The sequence below is a fragment of the Pristis pectinata genome, chromosome 22 (genome assembly GCF_009764475.1).
Source record: "Pristis pectinata isolate sPriPec2 chromosome 22, sPriPec2.1.pri, whole genome shotgun sequence".
NCBI lineage: Eukaryota > Metazoa > Chordata > Chondrichthyes > Rhinopristiformes > Pristidae > Pristis > Pristis pectinata.
The window spans coordinates 18,729,842-18,749,007 of NC_067426.1; the positions used below are offsets into that span (position 1 = coordinate 18,729,842).

At 42.7% G+C, this 19,166-nt stretch overlaps 1 protein-coding gene across 1 annotated transcript in view; it reads right to left on the reverse strand.

The window, feature by feature from the left end:
- LOC127581624 (chloride intracellular channel protein 4) overlaps positions 1-19,166 on the reverse strand; it is a 109,987-nt gene that overhangs the window by 18,694 nt on the left and 72,127 nt on the right. The window lies entirely within an intron of this gene.

The following is a 19,166-nucleotide window of genomic DNA, read 5'->3' on the forward strand; positions in this document are numbered from 1 at the left end:
GAGTTTGAAAGCAATCAAGGAAACTTTAAAATCAAGATCTTGATTAACCAGGAACCAATTTTGGTCAGCAAGCATATGAGTGATATGTGAATGAAGCTTAATATGAGTTAGGATAAGGACAGCAAAGTTTGAACAAGTTAAACTTAAGAGGGTACCTTTGCCAGTAAAGCAATGGAATAGTGTAGCGGAAACAAGAGGCACGCATGAGGGTTTAGAAGCAGAGATGCTGAGACTGGACAGTGGCTGAGAGAGTTACCAATGTACCAAAATAGGAGGTTAGTGCTGGCAAAGAGAAGTTGTTGTGCATTTATCTTGACATCAGAAAAGTTTGCAAACAGTCTCATTCTGCTTCAGTCAGCTGCAGGGAAAAGAATGGAGATGGTAGCTGAGGAACAGGGACTGTGACAAGAAGAGGAGAGGATCTCTTTCCAAAATGGAGTTGGAGGAAATTTCTGCTCAGCCACAACCAAGGACTGGAAAAGCTATGTGGAAATTTAGAAGCATTGGAAGGTCAGAGAGCTGGTAAGGAGATTTGCATGTTGTCAGCACCATTGTGGAATTTGACCATTTTTTGAATGAGATCTCTGAGGGGCAACATGAGAACCAGGAGGGGCCAAGGATAGAACCTTGGCGAACACCAGAAGCAATGGTATAGGATGAAGATGAAGATGCATTGCAGGAGGATGGTGCAGATAACCATGTCAAACACTGCAGTGTTCTGAAGCTTGTTCACAGTCAGAGTGAAAGTTCCTGCTTTAACAATAGGTCTGTGAAGCCATTTCCTAACTGGTAGTTATCAGTCAATGGGGTGATCAGTTTCCGTATCACTTAACAGCATGGATTACACATGATATGTTGCCTGGAGCCAGATTATGGGATGATGGCCATTAGGCTAATTAAAAAATCCAGATCATTCAAGAAGCTGAGGAGATGATAGGTAGGAGTTACCAAGAGGCAGTTACATCTAGGGTGCAGGATGTAGGTAGCTGGGTGACTGTTAGGAGAGGGAAAAGGAATAGGCAGTTGGTACAGGATACCCCAGTGACTGTTTCCCTTGATAACAAGTATATCGCTTTGGATGCTGTTGGGGGGATGAATCACCGGTGGAGGGCCACAGCAGCTGGGTCTCTGGCGCAGAGTCTGGCTCTGTGGCTCAGAGGGAAGGGGGGGAATTGGAGCGCGATAGTGACAGGGGATTCATTGGTTCAGGGGACAGATGGGAGATTCTGTGGACAAAAACGAGACTCCCAGATGATATGTTGCTTCCCAGGTGCCAGGGTCAGGGACATCTCGGATTGAGTGCACAACATTCTTAAAGGGAAGGGTGAACAGTCAGAAGTCATGGTGCACGTTGGCACCAACGACATAGGTAAGATAAGGGATGACATCCTGGAGAGCGAGTATTGGGAATTAGGATGGAAGCTAAAAAGCAGGATCTCTGGATTGCTACCTGTGCCACGTGCCAGGAAGGGAAAGAATAGGAAGATACGGCAGACTAATGAGTGGCTGAAGAGTTGGTGCAGGGGGCAGGGGTTCAGATTTGTGGATCATTAGGATTTCTTCAGGGGTAGGTATGACCTGTACAAAAGGGACGGGTTACACCTAAACTGGAGAGGGACCAATGTCCTTGCGGACAGGTTTGCTAGAGCTATCGGGGAGGGTTTAAACTAGGTTGGCAGGGGACTGGGAACGGGAATGTTAGATTAGATGATCGATCTGTTAGTGTAGAAGTAGATGCAATGTGTACAGAGAATGTGAGGAAGGATTAGCAAGGGATAGGGCATTAATGCTGTCAGTTAGATGGGTTGAAATGGGTTTACTTTAATGCAAGAACTGTTAAGTATAAGGGTGATGAACTCAGAGCATGGATCAGTACATGGAATTATGATGTTGTGGCCATTACAGAGACTTGGCTGTCACAAGGGCAGGAGTAGCTGCTTGAGGTTCCGGGGTTTAGATGTTTCAAAAGGGAAAAGGAGGGAGGTAGGAGGGTTTGGGGGTGGGGGGAGGGTTGCTGGCATTGCTAATCAGGGATAGTATCACAGCTGTAGGAAGGGAGGACATCATAGAGGGATCAACTATTGAGTCAGTGTGGGTGGAAGTCAGAAACAGAAAGGGACTGATCACTACATTGGGATATTCTATAGGCCCCCAAATAGCCACTGGGACACTGAGGTGCAGATAAGTAGACAGATTTTGGAAAAGTGCGAAAATAACAAGGTTGTTGTCATGGGTGATTTCAACTTCCCTAATATTGATTGGCACCTCCTTAGTGCAAAAGGTTTGGATGGGGCAGAATTTGTTCGGTGTGTCCAGGAAGGATTCCTGACACAGTATATAGACAGGCCGACTAGAGGAGAGGCCATGCTGGATCTGATACTAGGCAATGAACTTGGTCAGGTGACAGACCTCTCAGTGGGCAAGCATTTCGGAGATAGTGACCACAACTCCCTGCCCTTTAGCATAGCCATGGACAAAGATAGCAGCAGACATTATGGGAACGTACTTAATTGGGGGAGGGCAAATTATGATGGTATTAGGCAGGAACGTAGGAGTGTAAATGCACCACAGAAATGTGGAGGTTGTTTAGAGACCACTTACATGGAGTTCTAGAGAGGTTTGTTCCACTGAGACAAGGAAATGATGGTAGGGTGAAGGAACCATGGTTAACAAGAGAGGTGGAAGGTTTAGTCAAGAGGAAGAAGGAAGCATACTTAAGGTTTAGGAAGCAAAAATCAGACAGGGTCCTCGAGAGTTATAAGGTAGCCAGGAAGAAGCTTAAGAAGGGACTTAGGAGTGCTGGAAGGGGACATGAGAAGGTCTTGGCAAGTAGGGTTAAGGAAATCCCCAAGGCATTCTACACATATGTGAGGAACAAGAGGATGATGAGGGTGAGGGTAGGACCACTCAGGGATAAGGGGGGAAAATGTGTCTGCAGGCAAAGGAGGTAGGGAGGTCCTGAATGAATACTTCCCTTCAGTGTTCACCAGGGAGAGGGACTTAGACAAATGTGAGGTTAGCATAGAACAGGCTAATGTGTTGGAGCATTTCAAGGTGAGGAAAGAAGCAGTGTTGAAGCTACTAAAAAGCATTAGGATAGATAATTCCCCGGGGTCAGACAGGATATACCCTAGGTTACTATGGGAAGCGAGGGAAGAGTGTTAACGATGATCTTTGTGTCCTCCCTGGCCACAGGAGTGGTAGCGGATGATTGGAGGATGGCAAACATTGTTCAAGAAAGGTAAAAGGGATAATCGCAGGAATTACATACCAGTGAGTCTGATGTCAGTGGTGGGCAAATTACTGGAGATGATTCTTAGGGACAGGATTTATGAGCCTTTGGAGAAGCATAGTCTTATTAGGGATAGTCAGCATGGCTTTGTGAAGGGCAGGTTGTGCCTCACGAGCTTAATAGAGTTTTTCAAGGAAGTGACAAGACAAATTGATGAAGGTAGTGCAGTGGATGTGGTATATATGGATTTGGGCAAAGCGTTTGACAAGGTTCCCCATGGTAGGCTCATCCAGAAAGTCATGAGGTATAGGAACCATGGAAAATTGGTTGTGTGGATTCAGAATTGGCTTGCCCACAGAAGGCAAAGGGTGGTTTAGAAGGGGAGTATTCGACCTGGAGGTCAGTGACTAGTGGTGTTCCACAGGAATCTGTTCTGGGGCCCCTGCTCTTTGTGATTTTTATAAATGACTTGGATGAAGAAATGGAAGGGTGGGTTGGTAAGTTTGCAAATGACACGAAGGTTGGTGGCGCAGTAGATAGTGCAGAATGTTGTCATAGTTTGTAATGGGATATTGGCAGAATGCAGAGCTGGGCAGAAAAGTGGCAGATGGAGTTCAATCCAGAGAAGTGTGAAGTGATATACTTCGGAAGATCAAACTTGAAGGCAGAGTACATGGTTAATGGCAGGATTCTTTGCAGTGTGGAGGAACAGAGAGATCTTGGGGTCCAAGTACATAGATCCCTCAAAGTTGCTACACAAGTTGATAGGGTGGTTAAGAAGGCATATGGTGTGCTGGCCTTCCTTAGCTGGAGGATTGACTTCAAGAGCCGAGAGGTAATGTTGCAGCTCTATAAGACTCTGGTCAGACCACACTTGGAATATTGTGCTCAGTTCTGATCGCCACATTATAGGAAGGATGTGGGAGCTTTGGAGAGGGTGCAGAGGAGATTTACCAGGATGCTTCCTGAACTGGAGAACGTGGCTTATGAAGAGAGGCTGAGCGAGTTAAGTCTTTTCTCTTTGGAGCAACAGAGGATGAGAGTGACTTGACAAAGGTATATAAGATTATGAGAGGCATAGACAGAGTGGACTGCCAGCAGCTTTTCCCCAGGGTGGTAAAGGCCAATACTAGAGGTCACCCATTTAAGGTGTATGGAGGAAAGTTCAGGGGAGATGTCAGAGGTAGGCTTTTTACACAGAGAGGGGTGGGTGCCTGGAATGCACTGTCGGGGGTGGTGGTAGGGGCCGATACAATAGGGTCATTTAAGAGACCCTTAGATAGGCACGTGGACAAAAGAAAAATAGAGGGTTATGGGAGGTGAAATAGAGAGGGGGATAGATTGAATGTGGACAAGGTTTATATAGGTCAGCACAACATTGTGGGCTGAAGGGCCCGTACTGTGCTGTACTGTTCTGTGTTCTATGTTTAAAAATATTCAACAGTAAGTGAAAAAAAAACCCAGAAAGAATACTGCAGATGCTGGAAATCTAAAACAAAAACAGAAAATGCTGGAAATAGGTCTTCCACCCAAAACATTAGCTCTTTTCTCTTCTCGTGGATATGGCCTGGCCTGCTATTTCCAGCATTTTCTGTTTATATTTTATATCAAAAATATTCAGTTTGGTCTTGTGCATTGATAAATCTTAGCCCTGTGATATGCATCTCCCCATATATTCAGCTGATGTAGTAATCAACTGCATTGGACTTGTGACACCTGACCCTATAACAACTGGCAAGACAACCACAGTTTTGGTGGGCTGTGGGGAGCCTCTATTCATTGTCTGTACAGAATGAGGTGTGGGGTGGTAACATGTTTCAAACAAAAAAGCCACAGTGATGAATATCTGTACATTCACAGGCAGTTCCATTTTCATGAAGCTATAATACTTAATAGTTTATTTCCATCTGTGCGTGATCTATTGTAAAGAAGCTTTGCATGACTGTTCAATAAAAGAACTTTTGAATGACAACTGAAGGAACAGCATGATAACAAGTGTTATCAACACATATGGTTAATATACATGAAATGAACATGCAGTTAGATCTGAAATATAAAATGCTTGAAACCTAGCAGGTCAGGCAGCATCTGTGGAAAGAGAAACAAGGTTAACCTGTTCACAAAGCCTGACCTGCTGAGTTCCTCCAGCAGTTTGTTTTTTGCTCCAGATTGCAACACCTGCAGTCTCGAGTCTCCAAAGTTAATTTCGGGTTGATAAAGCATCATTAACCTGAAATGTTAATGCTGTTTATCTCTCTGCTGTGCTGAGTATTTCAGATACTTTTAGGTTTTTTTTAGATTTCCAGCATTTGTCGTTTCTGGCTTTAGGTAGATCTTATGATCCTGTTCTACTGTGGAGGACTAATTGCAATATCACTTTAACCAGTGCAAAGCAAATTTCACAAAGGTTACCACTGCTACTCTTCTATGCACTAATGTGAATGGAGCTCTTGCCCCTCATCTAAGCAGGTGTGCTCACATCAGTGCACCCTTCAAAGCAGCTACTGGTTCGCCAGTCTGAAGATTAGCATCTGTCATTAATTAACACAGATGTTCATCAACCAAAGACTGATCTATATTAATCAATTCATTCTAAAATAGGACCCAGCTTTGAATAAATCAATTTTACATTAATTAAGGAGAGAGAGATTACTGCAGGGAGTGGGCATGGGAGCAATAGTAAAAAAAAATTGCATTTATGGAATTTTTTTTACAACCTTGGGATATTCCAAAGAGATCTCTGTTATGTTTTTCCTTCACTCTCAATAACTTAGTTTCAGATTCTGAACTTAAATTGCTTAAAAAAAATTGTATAATGGGTCTTCTTTTTCCTAATGGTATACATTGGATTTTTTTAAAATCTTAATGAAGTCTTCTCCTGTGCTCCTTAAAAAATTTAACCAATGAAATGTTGTGCCATTATCGGCCAGGCTGATCATAGGTTCAATCCATGTTTGCCCCAGAAAGCTGGTCTTAACTGGAATACTATATTAGTTGTCACAAGGTTAGGGAAGTGAAAATCCAGTATTCCAACTGGTGCTGAAACTTGCATTGTTTTCTCTGGAGCGGTGGAAGCTGACAGGAGACCTGATAAGAGTTTATAAGATTATGAGAGGCATAGATAGGGTAGGTAGTCAGAATCTAGGGTAGAAATGTCAAATACTAGAGGGCACAGCTTTTAAGGAAAGAGGGGGAAAGTTTAAGGAAATGTGCGGGGCAAGCTTTTTCACACAGAGAGTGGTGGATGTCTGGAATGCACTGTCAGGGGTGGTGGTGGAAGTAGACACAATAGTGACGTTCAAGAGGCTCTTAGATAGACACATGAATACACAGGGAATGGAGGGGTATGGATCATGTACAAGCAGAAAGGACTAGTTTAATGTGGCATCATGCTCGGCACAGACATTGTGGGCCAAAGGGCTTGTTCCTGTGCCGTACTGTTCAATGTTCTATGTTCTAGTGTCCAGGAGAAAACTGACCAGAAACCTCAGCTATTCTGTCATTCAATATATACCAGCAGATTATCTTCTGCGGCCGCTAGCATATCCTACCTTTTCACATACTTCTAAAAAACATCTCACTCCCATTTCCTGAATGAAAGCAGTTAGAAAAATATCCTCAAGCTTCTTTTAAAATGCTGGCCATATTTTGAACAGGAGGATTGTAGTGGCACATTACTCATTCTGCAGCTACACACACCATCTGCTTTTGATGGGTTTGCATACTACAGCTTTACTGATATTAATATTGCAGATTCACTGCCTGCATCAACAAGATCATCACCACTGAGAATGCCCTAAAAAAATTTAATTACCTGGGGATTTAAAAGAGAATGAAACACAAAAGTATGAATGCTCAAAGGTTTATAAAGGTTGGCATCATTGCATGACACAAATCCTCTGATTCAGCATCAAGAGTCTAAAAATAAAAGGAAAGCCCTGCTGTGCTTTTCTCCTCAGAACAAATTGCACGCTTTTTGCAAAAATCAATACGTTTCCAAATTTAATTCACACTGAGCTTCCATGGAGGTTCTCCATGAAGACTTCTTCCTGAGAATCAAACTGGAGGAACTCAGTGGTTGAGTAGCATCTGTGGGGGAAAGGAATTGTCGACCTTTCGTCCCACAGATGCTCCGCGACCCACTGAGTTCCTCCAGCAGATTGCTTGTTGCTCCAGATTCCAGCATCTGCAGTCTTTTGTGTCTCTTCCTGACAATACTGTCTCCTCCCCAGAAACTAATAAGAGTTGGTTTAGGAATTTAGCCCCAGCGGTATATATTGTCTTCTGATAAATATATTGCTATTATTCTGAAAGTAACTGTGGCTCAGCTGCAAAATTGTTATATTTCCAAATCTAGGTACAACTTAATCGTATGCAATTGCTTTGAGAAATCCTAAGCTACTTTAACCATTTCTCAAGTGTTTGGAGAATCAGTGTAGAGGGAAAATAAGTATTCAGCCAACATTTCTTCCAATAAAATGAAATCATATCTGAATATAGGTTGTTTGTAGTGAAGAAGCCTGTCTTACAGCTGGGCTCTCACTGAGATCTCTGTGTGACTGATTCACCATGACGTAAATGTCATCCAACCAGAAAACTAAACCAAGTGAGATCAGGTCTCCCGATACAAGTGGAAAGTACCTAATGGCAAGGAAGCCTAATCATGTCAGACTCAGAGATAAAGAATTTCCATTGCATTCCCAAATCGCTTATTCACCCTGGAGAATACACTAGAGCTGGACTAAGCACTTCCCTTATTTAAGAAAGAATATACTAACACTGGAGGCAATCCAGAAGGGATTCACTGGGCCAATTCATGGGATAAGAGTCTTGTCCCATCATGAACAACTGAAAAACTCAGTTCTGTATGCTTCAGAGTTTAGAAAAATGAGAGGTGATCTTCTTGATACATATAAGATCCTGAGGGAGCGCGGTAAGGCAAATGTTGAGGCATTGCTATTAGTGGGAGAGTCTTCAATGAAGAGACAGTTATAGAAAAAGAGAACTTTCATTTAAAATTGCAGGAATTTCTTCTCATGGAGGGTCATGAATCTCAGGAATTCTCTACTGTGAAGGGGTGTGGAGATTTGATCAGTGAAGTTATTTAAAGAGGAGGTAGATATACTTTGGAAAGATTAGGGAATTCAGAGCTATGGGGAACTGGCACAGAAGAAGAGTTGAGGCCTGGGGCAGATCAGCCATAATCATATTGAATGGTGCGGCAGGCATGAGGGACGCATGGCCTACTCCTGCTCGTGTTTCCTTGTACGTCCTTGGCCATGTGCCAGTAATCCAGCTGCATATTGCAGGTGGGAACTGGTCACTTCCTGCAAAGGATTGCAACATGTAAGATTATTGCATTCCCTGATGGAGGGTTTCGACCCGAAACATTGACAATTCCCTTCCTCTCACAGATGCTGTTCGACCTGCCGAGTTCTTCCAGCAGATTGTTTGTTGCTATTGCATTCCATGTCATGAAATTCAAGTGGACTTGGCTTTGGGTTTATACAAGCATTATCAATGGGACCTTGGCCAGGTGATTTTTAACATCTTTAAGTTACTATTAGTATTTTCCCTGGAGTGAAATGATAAAAATACAACCACAGAATGACTGAAAACCAAGACCCCATTTCTGCTTCATTGAAAGTGTGATCCTACCTCTCTAGCAATCTGAAAACAATTCAGACTTAGCACCACTTACTGTCCCAGGCAAACGATCTCACATCCTTCCCAGTTCTGGATACATTTGAAAACTGTTTAAAATAATCAAGTAGCAATTCATTTGAAGATGATGTAGGGTATATCAGTTTTACTCATCCCACTACAAAAATTGTTCTCAACAATGAAAGCAAGATACTAATAATACAAGAAGTGCTGGAGGAACTCAGCAGGTCAGGCAACATCTAGGATTTCCCTCCATAGATGCTGCCTGACCTGCTGGGTTCCTCCAGCACTTTTTGTGTATTGCTCCAGATTCCAACATCGGCAGAATTTTTTAGAAACAGAAAAACTACAGCACAATTCAGGCCCTTCAGCCCACAAAGCTGTGCCGAACATGTCTAGGCTTACCCATAGCCCTCTTTTTTCTCAGCTCCATATACCTATCCGACAGTCTCTTGAAAGACTCAATCGTATCCGCCTCCACCACCGTTGCCGGCAGCCCATTCCACGCACTTACCCCTGACATCTCCTCTATATCTACTCCCCAGCACCTTAAACCTATGTCCTCTTGTGGCCACCATTTCAGCCCCGGGAAAAAGCCTCTGACTATCTACCTGATCAATACCTCTCATCATCTTATACACCTCTATCAGGTCCCCCCTCATCCTCCGTCTCTCCAAGGAGAAAAGGCCGAGTTCCCTCAGCCTGCTTTCATAAGGCATGATCCGCATTCCAGGCAGCATCCTTGTAAATCTCCTCTGCACCCTCTCTATGGCTTCCACATCCTTCCTGTAGTGAGGTGACCAGAACTGAACACAATACTCCAAGTGGGGTCTGACCAGGGTCCTATATAGCTGCAACAATACCTCTCGGCTCCTAAATTCAATTCCCCGATTGATGAAGGACCGTACACCATATGCTTTCTTAACCACAGAGCCTACCAGCGTAGCTGCTTTGAGCATCCTATGGACTTGGACCCCAAGATCCCTCTGATCCTCCACACTGCCAAGAGTCCTACCATTAATACTATATTCCGCCATCATATTTGACCTACCAAAATGAACCACTTCACACTTACCTGGCTTGAACTGCATCTGCCACTTCTCAACCCAACTTTGCATCCTATCTATGTCCCTCTGTAACCTCTGACAGCCCTCCAAACTATCCACAATACCCCCAACCTTCGTGTCATCCGCAAACTTACTAACCCACCCCTCCACTTCCTCATCCAGGTCATCTATAAAAATCACAAATAGTAAGGGTCCCAGTACAGATCCCTGAGGTACACCACTGGTCACCGACCTCCACTCAGAATACGACCCCTCAACAACCACTCTTTGCCTTCTGTGGGCCAGCCAGTTCTGGATCCACTCTGCAATGCCCCCTTGGATCCCATGCCTCCCCACTTTCTACATAAGCCTTGCATGGGGTACCATATCAAAAGACTTGCTGAAATCCATATACACTACATCTACTACTCTCCCTTCATCGATGTGTTTAGTCACATCCTCAAAAAATTCAATCAGGCTCATAAGGCAGGACCTGCCCTTGACAAAGCCATGCTGACTGTTTCTAATCATATCATACCTCTCCAAATGTTCATAAATTCTGCCTCTCAGGATCTTCTCCATCAGCTTACCAACCACTGAGGTAAGACTCACCGGTCTATAATTTGCTGGGCTATCCCTACTCCCCTTCTTGAATAAGGGAACAACATCCGCAACCCTCCAATCTTCTGGAACCTCTCCCATCTCCATCGATGATGCAAAGATCATCATCAGAGACTCCACAGTCTCCTCCCTCACCTCCCACAGCAGCCTGGGGTACAAGATCACAAGATCACAAGACAAGGGAGCAGAAGTAGGCCATTTGGCCCATTGAGTCTGCTCCAAAGAAAAGGGAAAAAAGAATAAGAAATGAGAAATTGGGGGGGGGGGGGAGAACACTATTCTAACCCCAATTTCCGGCCTTATCCCCATATCCCTTGATACCCCAACTATTTAGATATCTATCTATCTCTTCCTTAAACACCTCCAATGATCTGGCCTCCACTGCTGTACGTGGCAAGGAATTCCACAAGTTCACCACCCTCTAGCTAAAGAGATTTCTCCTCATCTCTGTTTTAAACCGGTACCCTCTAATTCTAAGATTGTGCCCTCTGGTCCTCGACTCACCCACCAAGGGAAACAGCTTGACCACATCTACTCTGTCCAGTCCTTTCAACATTTTAAATGTCTCTATGAGGTCCCCTCTCATTCTTATGTGCTCCAGTGAGTACAGTCCAAGAGCCGACAAATGCTCATCATACATAAGCCCTTTCATTCCGGGAATCATCCTCGTAAATCTCCTCTGAACCCTCTCCAACATCAGCACATCTTTCCTAAGATATGGGGCCCATACATCTCATCCGGTCCCGGCGACTTATCTAACTTGATGCTTTCCAAATGTTTCAGCACCTCCTCTTTCCTAATATCTACATGCTCAAGCTTTTCAGCCCGCTGCATGTCCCCACTACAATCCCTCAGATCTTTTTCCGTAGTGAATACTGACATAAAGTATTCATTAAGTACCTCCGCTATTTCTTCCGGATCCATACACACTTTCCCACTGCTGCACTTGATAGGCCCTACCCTTTCGCATCTTGTCCTCTTGCTCTTCACATACTTGTAGAACGCCTTGGGGTTTTCTTTAATCCTGTCCGCCAAGGCCTTCTCATGTCCCCTTCTGGCTCTCCTAATCTCTTTCTTAAGTTCCTTCCTTTTAGCCTTATACTCTTCCAGATCTCTAACATTACCGAGCTCTCTGTACCTTTTGTAAGCCTTTCTTTTCCTTTTGAGTAGATCTATTATAGCCTTCATACACCACGATTCCTGTATCCTCTCGTGATTCCCCTGTCTCATCGGAACATGTCTATGCAGAACTCCACACAAATATCCCCGGAATATTTGCCACATATCTTCCGTACTTTTCCCAGAGAACATCTGTTCCCAATTCAATCTTCCAATTTCCTGCCTGAGAGCCTCATGATTCCCTTTACTCCAAGTAAACGCCTTTCTAGTCTGTCTGTTCCTATCTTTCTCTAGTGCTAACGTAAAGGAGATAGAATTATGATCACTATCACCAAAATGTTCACCCACTGAGAGATCTGACACCTGACCAGGTTCATTTCCCAATACCAAATCAAGCACAGCCTGTCCTCTTGTAGGTCTATTACATACTGTGTCAAGAACTCTTCCTGAACACACCTAACAAACTCCACCCTATCTAAACCCCTCACTGTCTGGAGATGCCAATCGATGTTTGGGAAATTAAAATCCCCCATCACAACAACTCTGTTATTCTCACACCTTTCTAGGATCCACTTTTTGTGTCTCCACTAATAAACTACACATCATGATTTCCAACTCTACAATCAATTACTGGTTAAATGGGTCTGACTTCGGCATTTCTTTCATGAACTACATTTCGGTGATTACACTAACTACAATACACTTATTGCAGATCTGTGAATCATTTACATTTGCTCAGACTATTTTGTGGATTTGTCAGAGATGGGCACTGTGCCAAAGTCCCACTGGAGGTGAAAATGCACAAAAGCATAAGAAATATTATTGTAATCTATATTTTTAATATCAAGATTCATAATTAAAATCCAAGCTCCCAGTCTAGCCACCAGGGATGCTGAACCTCCAGGGATATTTCATTTAAATTAAATTTGCTTGCAAATGTTTGCAAGCAGATGTTCCACAAAATGTAGATCCAGTTTCTCTCAGGGTTTATTTCAGTGACCAGGAAGATGTGGCAGGTAGTACAGAGAAGCTGTGGCAATCAGAAGGAGTAATGAAGCTGCTTCAGTGGAAATATTTCAGTCTCAAGTCCGCTGTCAGTTAATGCTGGCATTTGGCTTCAAGCCTTTGCTTCAGCGCTGTTTTGTGAGCTACCCCTGTGGTGAGTCTGGCTCACAAAGGGCCAATTGAGAACACATGATACAAACAACTTATAAATACAGATCAGAATTTGGCAGATTCCAGGCAATCTGACCTCTGTACGCCATGTACAAATAGGATGGAAAATTCTAGCATCCTGGGGCCTCAAGGGTCAGGTGCCTTCAACCTATTAAGCAAAAAACTAATACTGTAATTTGGAAAGTCAAAAGAATTCACAAATTGACCATTACGAAGGTATTGGAATCCAACAGTGCACTTAGACTCTATCCTGCAATTGGTTGGACTAACGCTGTATACTTATCAATCACGCACTTTATTTTTCACCTTCTTTCTGATGATGATCTCACTTTGCCTCACTAATATCTCAACACATGCAATGACAGAAAAAACAAACGCTCATAAGTCAGGCAATGCAGAATGGGCCAGGGAAACCATCACTTTTGTTTCTTGCGCTCTCAGAAGAATGGAGCACAATTATGCAGAAATCAGGAAGGAAGCACTTGGAATACTCTTTAGAATCAAGAAATTCCATTCAATTTTTATGAGGCACATCCTTTACCCTCGTATCATTTCATAAGCTACCAACAGAGATAACAGGGGCCAAATCAACTACTCAGTATGCATCAAGGATGCAAAGATGGCTTTAACTGTAAAATAACAACACAGTCAAGTACAGGAGCTCATTAAACATATACATTGAGAAATTAATTGTACCTTACTACTTTAAAAAAGAGAGCAGTACAATGTCTCTGTCAGTATGAGCATGATGTTATCTCTGTATCCAGGCCTGCATTCATAATATGATTCCATTGGACAGGAAGGTTACATGAGATGCTTGCTCTTGGCAGCTATATAACGTTGCCATGGACAGCACGCTGGCTTAAAATTTCCATATATAAATAAGTTTAGTTTGCTGTCTTGCAGTTAAATTATTATCTCTTTGAATGATGTTTCTCAATACATTTGCAAAGATGTAACATTAAAAAAATAAACTTGTTCAGTTTACAACAAATGAGGACTTTATAAATCTGAATCAGAACATGAATTCCAAGTCCACCATTATTACATCCAAAATGCAAAGTATTTCTAGTAGAGTCCATCAAAGCTTTTGATTAATTCAACTGTGTTCACTGCATGGAAGCAAACTCTAGTATACGAGTTTATTCCAAACAGTGGCAGCCAAATAAACTTTATCACATTCCAAGGGAACTTGGATACATTCCAGCACCACTCTCCTCTTTGGGAAAGAACATTTTTAATTGTTTGTGCATGAGTTCTCTGCAGAACAAGCTCAGATTCCTTCCCCGACACACAACATGACTACACGTACTCCCCAAACTCAGAAAATGTAATGTTTAATTGATGTCATGCTGATGTGTGTCACATTGTTCAAACCTCATTAACGTCTTTTTTCAGGAACTCTGCCTCTTCTTGCTGTGGTGGCAAGAATGTTTCTTTCTTTCTGAAGAAAGGAAAATAAGAACCTAATTCTGTCATAACTAATGATGTAGAAATTTTAGATTTTGATTTCCAACACTGTTCAAAATCTAACTTAAAAATCTGTTACTCTGAACTCTCTCTCTTTAGTAAAAACAGCTTTGAATCCTGTGATTATAGGGGCTCCAAGCACAAAAGGTCTCCCGTGTCAAGCAGAAAATATGTATCAATTAACTGTTCAGAGGCCCAAAGTCCAAAAGAGCAAATTTTAGCAGTCTTTGGATCTGCTCAGGCATCTGTAGTTGGAAGGAATGTGTTGTGAGAGGGTACTCGTTTGGCAGAGATCACCAAAGGAAGCAACAGTATTCCAGCATTTTTGGACTTTGTTCCATATTTCTGACATTCACAGTCCAGAGAGGGCCCAGAGATTGCTGGAAAATGAACTGGACTGAGCAGAAAAGAGAAACCCAACAATAAGGTTGCAGGGAAAATTAATGATTAGAGATAACTCTGTGAACCAGCACAGACACAACAGGCCAAGCAGTATTCTTCTATGTTGTAAGGAAGTATGGAAAAAGGCAAAGAGTGAATGTGAAAAAGCGCCATGATGAGAAAGGAAAGAACCAGAGGGAGGAGGTAAACAGAACAGAAACGAAGAAACTCAGGAAGGAATAAGTGAAAATTAACAATTACTTTGGAGAGCTGAAGATTTGTTTTCCTCACAAGCAGAACGGTTGGTCTTAGTTGGTACCTGTCAGCTAACAGGAATACGGAAAGGGGATGGAACAACAATAGGAAAAACACTATACGTTCTGATCCTATAAACCAGGACAAAGGTCACATCCACCCCAGAGCAATGCAATATTTCGGGGTGGCCTTTCTCCAATTACAATGAGAAATCTTCCATTTCAGGTCTTTTTTTCTGCCTAGCATAACGAGAATTCAGTCAAAAAAAGTGAAGAATAAAACCAAGACAACGCCATCATTTTGCAAGTTAAATTCCAAGATTCTTAAACTGCAGCAGCCCCATTGTCTTGGAATAACAGCCCATTCCTTCAGTGATTGATCATCTTGAGCTTGGGTGGGGAAGGGAGATGGGATCAGGGCCCAAGTAATGCTGTACATTTTAATGATTGAGACTGGAATAATATGATAAAATATTGCAATGATGTCTTTTACCTTCAATAGGATTGGATCAGATGAAAAAAGTCAGCTCTAAAGGGACAAGGTAGACCAATAAGTTGTTCCAGAGCCTTGTTATAAAGAGATTGCACTCACTTGTGTCTCAGTTGCTGATTGTTACTACGTGATCAGTCTTCTGAGGTCACTTTGCTGTCTATGTCCAATTGAAAATCTCCTTGAAATTGCTCACATGAAACAATCAAGACAAAAATGCAATTCCTTTGTTCTGAAAAGATAACAAAGGATTTGCTGATGTAAGTAGGTAAAAGGAAACATCTTCATTGGCTAGTAAGTTAATACTTCGAGGGTGAAACTGGGGCTGAAATCATGATCTACAATCTGTTCTGATGAAATGTTATTGAGCTGAAACTTTAACTGTTTCTCTCTCCACAGTTGCTGCCTTACATGTTGAATACTTTCAGGGTTTTCTATTTTTTTATTTTCGATTTCCAGCATCTGTAGTTTTTTTGCTTTTGAAATTCTCAATCTTGTTTTCAAATCTATGGCCTCACCCCTTCTTATCTCTGACATCTCATCAGGCCTTATAACCCTCTGGGATGTCTGCAGTCCAGCAAATATCAGCACTTCACCCATCACGGAATTTAATGGATCCACCCTTGGCAAGCAGGCCTGCAGCTGCACAGACCCACAGCTCTGCGATTCCCTCCCGAAACCTCCCTGCCTTTAAAACAAATCTTCAAATCTACCTCTTTGACCAGGGCATTGGGCTCAGTTTTCCAAGAATTTTCTTTGACAGCTGTGTGTCAATTTTTGGTTGGTAACATTCCAGTATAGCATCCTGGGTATCTTTGCTCTATTGAAGCCGCTATATATATGAACGTTGTCGCCTTCATCGAGGATCAGCCAAATGTCTGCCTTCTCCTATTATGGTCATCAGATCCTGATATCAGTATAGGCCAATCATACTGCAGTTTATTATGTGGGCATTTACTCCCTGAATTACGAGCAAGGAACGACCTAGAGAACTAACACAGCTATCACCTCTTCAAACAGCATCAGTCAATTGCAGTTGGTTAGTGCAAATATTCTACTTGTTCCTCAAAGGAGTTGATTAAAATTCGAATGGGGACTTTAAAAACTTAGGAGTGAATTGTGAGTAGCTAAAAATAGAAGATAGGTCTTGTATTTCAAGATTTGTCCTTCATACAGAGATGAGATTTACGGTCTAGGTACCAAAAGAGAAAGGATAAAGAAGGACAGCTTTCAAGGAAGAGATCAATGCAGTTGCCTTATCAACCATTGTCCAACCTAGGTCTTTGATTCTGCATAACTAAAAACAATTTATGTATGATTGATAAACATTGAACAAATGCTTTATAACAAAAGGAGCAATTATGAATGTTTCCAATTTGACTAGACAAGTCTCAAATGACCGAAGTGTTTGGAGTTTTACAAGCTCATCTCCTTGGCAGAATCCCAGGCCTTCCAAGTAGTATAAATAAAAGAAAGAAAATACAAGCATACTGCATTTGTTTTGATTGTCGCCAGTATTGACTCTGGACTCCTTTGAATGTAGAGGGTATTAGAATGCTCTGTTACATTGTTTAAGTGATCTTCCCCCCAGTCACATTTATTTAACAAGTTGATGGTACAGTGGCACAACTAGTAGCGCTGCTGCCTCAAAGCTCCAGCAACCCGGGTTCAATCCTAATCTTGGATGCTGTCTGTGTGGAGTTTGCATGTTCTCCCTGTAACTGTGTGGATTTCCTTCAGGCGTTCCGGTTTCCTCCCACATCCTAAAGATGTGTGGTTTAGTAGGTTATTGAGCCATTGTAAATTGCCCCTTGTGTGTCAGTGAGTGGTGAATCTGGAGGGAGTCAATGAAATTACTGACGAGAATAAAAGATGGGATTAATGTAGTATTGGTGTACATGAGTGGTTGTTGGTTGGCATGGACTCTCTGGGCCAAATGGCCTCTTTCCATGCTCTGCCTGCTATGATTCTATGTCTCAATAACTGATGTGCTTGGAGACTGATAATCCCAACCCACACAGCAGAACCAAATTCATTTACTCCCATTTAAAATATTGGTTTAAACAGTCATGCAGCAGAGAAATAGGCCTTTCAGCCAACCATCAAGCACTGATCAACACTAATCCTATTTTTTTCTTGTCATTTATGTCCACTCCCTGCACCCCTCCCTGTTTCTCCTGCCACCACCTACACTATAGGCAATTTACGGTTGCTGATTAACTACCAAACAGCCTGTCCACTGGGATGTGGCAGGAAAGCAGATCACCTGGGAGAAACCCACAGTTTCAAAGAGAGAACATGCAAACTCCACACAGTCAGCAGTGGAGGCCAGGATTGAACCCAGGTTGCTGGTGCTGTGAGGCAGCAGTACTGACCGCTACACCCTGTGCAGCCCAATTGTTACTTACTGCTTTAGTAACATCTTCCACATAATAACAATCACAAGTTTTCAAAAGGTTAATGCACAACCCACCCTGAGATGTTTCGTGGATAAGGTTTTGTGGAGTAGTGACTACATAAGTGCAGCCATTGTCACAAACATTATGTTACACACCTTGAGCTCTCATTTTCAGATTGAGGCAACCATTCAGAAACCAACAAGGCTAAATATAGCAAATGGCAAATCCAGATCCCAGAGTTCCACCTGATTTTTATTGAGTATTTCTTTGGTGCTTAAGTTAAGTGGAATTTGATGGCTGGCTTCAAACCCCTGGACAAATTAGAACAGAAATCCTGGTACAATATAAGCAACAAACTATCCTGTGCTCAGTGATGGATTCACCAGACTGGAGCTTTTATAAAGACATATATAAATTATACTCTCACCCACTGTTGGAAAAATAATGTGATATTCAAAGCAAGTTAATAGGGACGTAACAAAAAATCTACTGGAGGAACTCAGTGAGTCGAGCAGCATCTGTGGCAGGAAAAGAATTGTCGACGTTTCGGGTTGAAACCCTGCATCAGGACTGAGAGGGGAGATGGCCTGTATAATGAGGAGAAGAGGAGTGATAAAACAGAAGACCGAGGTGATCGGAGCACTGAGGAGGGGTGTATGATGACAAAAAAAAAACAGAGGCGAGGGTTACCTGAAATTGGAAAACTTAATGTTCATACCTTTGGGTTGTAGACTACCCAGGCAGAATACGATGTGTTGTTCCTCCAGGTTGATTTGGGCCTCACCCTGGCAGTGGAGAATGCTGAGGACAGACAGGTCAATGTGGGAATGGGAAGAGGAATTGAAATGGCTTGCAACTGGGAGCTCAGGATGGCCGTTGCAGGCTTGGCGTAGGTGCTCAGCAAAACTATCACTCAGTCTGCATTTGGTCTCTCTGGTGTAGAGGAGGCCATCTTCAGAGCAGATACGGTCGATATGGAGAAACTGGGAGAAGGGATGGCATCCTTAAAAGAGACAGGGTGAAAAGAGGTGCAGTCTGAGTAGCTGTGAGAGTCAGTGGGTTTATAGTATATATCAGTAGATTGCTTGTCTCCTGAGATGGAGACAGAGAGAGCTAGAAAAGGGAGAGAAGTGTCAGAAATGGTCCATGTGAATTTGGGAGAAGGGTGGAAGTTAGTGGTGAAGGTGATAAAATCAATGAGTTCCACACAGGTGCAGGAAGCAGCACAAATGCAATTGTCAAATATAACGGAGAAAGCGTTGGGGAGTGGTACCAGAGAAGGTTTGGAACAGGGACTGTTCCACATAGTCAACA